Source organism: Chlorocebus sabaeus, chromosome 15 (genome assembly GCF_047675955.1).
Source record: "Chlorocebus sabaeus isolate Y175 chromosome 15, mChlSab1.0.hap1, whole genome shotgun sequence".
NCBI lineage: Eukaryota > Metazoa > Chordata > Mammalia > Primates > Cercopithecidae > Chlorocebus > Chlorocebus sabaeus.
In genome coordinates, this window is record NC_132918.1 from 8,701,576 (window position 1) to 8,706,114 (window position 4,539).

Consider the following 4,539-nt stretch of genomic DNA (forward strand, 5'->3'; position numbering starts at 1 on the left):
ACTGGTGGGCACCTGTAATCCCAGCTATTCAGGAGGCTGAGACAGGAGAATTGCTTGAACCCAGGAGGCCGAGGTTGCAGTGAGCCGAGGTTGCGCCACTGGACTCCAGCCTGGCATTCCCGGGCAAGGCTCCATCTCAAAAAAAAAAAAAAAAAAAAAAAAAATATATATATATATATATATATATATATATATATAGTCTCCTAACCTTGTCTCAAAATAAATAAGTTAATTTTTAAAAACCCCAACCTGGGCGCTGCTTACGGAAGTGGCAGTCATCTCCTCCTCAGAATCATGTTTGCCCTCAGACCCCTTGTGAAGCCCAAGATTGTCAAAAAGAGAACCAAGAAGTTCATCTGGCACCAGTCTGACCGATACATCAAAATGAAGCCTAACTGGCGGAAACCCAGAGGTACTGACAACGGGGTTCACAGAAGGTTCAAGGGCCAGATCTTGATGCCCAACATTGGTTATGGGAGCAACAAAAACTACAAAGCACATGCTGCCCAGTGGCTTCTGGAAGTTCCTGTTCCACTACATCAAGGAGCTGAAAGTGCTGCTGATGTGCAACAAATCTTACCGTGCTGAGATCGCTCACAGTGTTTCCTCCAAGAACCACAAAGCCATGGTGGAAAGAGCTGCCCAGCTGGCCATCAGAGTCACCAACCCCAATGCCAGGCTGCGCAGCAAAGAAAATGAGTAGACAGCTCATATGCATGTTTTGTATTTAAATAAAAATGTAAAAACTGCAAAAACAAACAAACAAAAAACAAAAAACCTTAGTCAAATGGTCTTCTTACTTCTAAACACACGATTTCTTGTTTGTTATCTGACACTATCAATTCATCATATTATCACCATTTTAAACATATATTGAACACATAATATATGCCAGATATTCTTCTAAGTACTTTATATTATTTAATCTTTGCATCGGCCCTTTTGAAACAGCATTTTTCATTCCAGTTTTACAAATGCAAAAACCAAGACATAGAGAGGTTAAATAATTTGCCCAAGATCAGTAATTTGGCAGAGCCAGGTAGTTTGACTCTAGAGTCTTTGTTCTTAACATTACCTCACAGCTACCTTTCACAAATATATTAATTCCAGACCTCTTAGTGTGGCTTATAGTATTATTCCCAATTCAATCTGAAATCCATCTCCCCATTCATTAATTACTTATTAAGTACCAAGTATAGTTGATATGTATATTTTTAAAACTTCCTTCAAAGAGCATGTGAGTTGGTGAAAAATAATGAGTACAAAATGTTGCAAACAGTTATGTGGTATAATAAAATGCAGTATAAATATTTTCAAATTCTATATGAACAGAGGGAAAAACTTAAACTGGGCTGAATTTTGCTTTTTCACACTGTTGTCATTTTTCATGTTGTTCATAGGTTCGAAATGTCCCCTTCCTTGACTATCAGCCAAACTACAGCATCTTCAAGATGCCACTAAATTGTCTTCTGCTCTGTGGAGGCACCACTGACACAGTGCAAAATTGGCATTCCTTCTTTGCACACCCATCTTACATGGTGCAGAGTTGTAATATTGCATAGTCTATCGAATTGTTATCGCTTGTTTATGTGGGTGTCCTCCACCTTCACTCCCAGAATTTAAACAAAGGTCAGTCTTATTTTTCTTTGTATTCCCTTCTACTACCTAGCGTTGAGCATAGACAATCTTCAATTATTGCTTAAAACACACAAAAAATAAAAATGATGGTAGTCAACACTTATGATCAGTTTATTATGTGCCTGGCTCTAAGTGCTTCACATAAGTCAGATGAATGAATGGATAGATGGATGAATGAATGAATGAATGAATGAATGAATGAATGAATGAAAGAAACAGTCTAGAGAGAGTTGGTTGGTTAAAGCTGTGTTTCACAGATTTTCAGTCATCAGTAGGTTCTACACTCTGTACATTGTGGTAGGCAGAATTCTAAGGTAGCCCTCCTGATTCTGCTTCCTGGTATGCATGTTTTTGTGTGGGCAGAACCTGGAACTTGCTTGTAACCAATAGAATGTGGCAAAGGTGAAGGGGTTTTACATATGTAATTAAGATCCCTAACAAAACATACTACTACCAGTGTTTCCTGTTTGATTTTTGTTTTTTTCACATCAATCACTGAAAACCCCATGCGTGCAAGCTTATGACATCACGGAATAGAATGTAGGATAGTCTAATGTATGAGCTGTCAAATACCTTGACAGTAGTTTGCACAATGCCTAACAGATGTCAAGTGTCACAATGTTTATTTTAAAAACGTAAAATGGCTGGGCCCTGTGGCTCACACTTGTAATCCCAGCATTCTGGGAGGCCGAGGTGGGCGGATTACTTGATATCAGGAGTTCGAGACTAGCCTGACCAATATAGTGAAACCCTGTCTCTACTAAAAATGCAAAAATTAGCCGGGCGTGGTGGTGCGCTCCTGTAATCCCAGCTACTCAGGAGGCTGAGGCAGGAGAGTCTCTTGAACCCAGGAGGTAGAGGTTGTAGTAAGCCAAGATCGTGCCACTGCAGTCCAGCCTGGGTGACAGACTGAGACTCTGTCTCAAAAAAAAAGATCCCATAGCACTCAGGTAAATTCACTGCCATGTCCTGGTGCCTGTGGCACAAAATTTGGGAACTGTGGTCCTATTCCATTCCTCTTAATGGTGCATATTGTTCAATTGTATGGATAAGATTGCTTTAATTACTACTGCTCCATTACGTGTTAGTTTAGGCTGAGGCTGTATCTGTTTTTTATTTCCTTTCTTCTTCTTCTTCTTCTTCTTCTTTTTTTTTTTTTTTTTGAGACAGAGTTTCACTAGTCACCCAGACTGCAGTGCAATGGTGCAATTTGGGCTCACTGCAACTTCTGCCTCCCGGGCTCAAGCAATTCTCCTGCCTCAGCCTCCCGAGTAACTGGGATTACAGGTACCCACCACCACGCCTGGCTAATTTTTGTATTTTTAGCAAAGACAGGACCATTTTGTATTTTTAGCAGACCATGTTGGCCAGGCTGGTCTCTAACTTGTGAATTCAGGTGATCTCTGCACCCCACCCCAGCCTCCCAAAGGGCTGGGATTACAGTTGTGAGCCACCATGCCCGTCAGACATTTAAATTTTTAAAGATGATTTACAAACTAAAAAAAAAATCGGCATTTTTCAGTTTTACCATACAATTATTTTCTGTTTGGATATGAATTGCCTTTGCTAATTTTGATGAGGCATTTTGAAAGATAACTACAGATGATATGTATTTTGTAGTACTTGTTTAATATATTTGGGATAAGAAGTAAAACTACTTAGAAACACAGGTGAAATTTAATAGTGTTTTGTTCAATTTCCAATATAAAGGAAATTTCAAAGCCAAAACGATGGGCAATAAATAACTTTCAAAAATTTTACTGTTCAGTACTTCTAAGAGTTAATAAGACAGGTGAGGGAATTGGTTTTATAAAACATATTTTTAAACAGGCCATATCATTTCATAATTATATGAAATGTGCATCAAAGAAAATTATTCTAAAACTCTATAAAGCATGGCAGTACCACCGTTCTGGTCGATTATGATAAGAGGAATTGGCTGGAGCCCATATAATCTGCATGTGAATTTGATTAAAATTGTTTTGCTTTAAATATATACATGGATATGTTGAGAGGAAGATACTTCTATTTAAAAAACATTAAACCAAGTAGGTGCAGTTGGGTGAAAATGGGAAAGAAGACATCTCATCCAATGGAAGGTACAAAGAGAATGCTGTTTTGTTTTTATGGGATTTGATGAGTCATCTGACCTTGATTAAGTGTTTTGTTTGTTTTTCTCTTGTGAGTTTTTCATTCTGTTTTCTGTGAATAAACTAATGACTAAAAAGAGTTGTAGTAATGATAATGACACACTGCTCTAAAGAAACCATGGGAGCAGGGGAAGTGGGAGGTGTATTGGATCCAGTCCACTGTATCAAGTGACGCTCTTACCTATAGAAAAGTTTTTTTCCTTACCCCAAACATTATTAACTATATTGGTTAACTTAAGGAATGTAATCAAATACACATTTGTATGCAGACTAAGTAAAGACTTTTAATTATCTTTTTTTTAGATTTTTAAAAATTTCAATTATGATCTACATTCAAGAAAAATTATTACTATTATTATTATTATTATTTTTGAGATGGAGTCTTGCTCTGTCACCCAGGCTGGAGTGCAGTGGTGTGATCTTGGCTCACTGCAGCCTCCCAAAGTGCTGGGATTACAGGCATGAGCCATGGCACCCTGCCAAAAAATTCTTATAAAAGCAGTTTTTTATTCATTCATCAACTAAACATGTTTGGAATACATAAACATGTTAAGTGTTGGCTAGGTGCTAAGTATACAAAAAGCAAGAAAGGACATGGTCAATTTGTTTTCAATCTCATATTCTCTCTCTCTCTTTCTTTTGAAACAGAGCCTTGCTCTGTCGTCCAGGCTGGAGTGCAATGGCTCAATCTCAGCTCACTGCAACCTCTGCCTCCTGGGTTCAAGCGATTCTCCTGCCTCAGCCTCACAAG

The 4,539-nt window shown here is 38.4% G+C and overlaps 1 pseudogene; it reads left to right on the top strand.

Annotated features, from left to right (window-relative positions):
- The first annotated feature begins 294 nt into the window (after window positions 1–294).
- Window positions 295–703, top strand: LOC103221189 (large ribosomal subunit protein eL32-like; annotated as a pseudogene).
- Window positions 704–4,539: the final 3,836 nt, after the last annotated feature.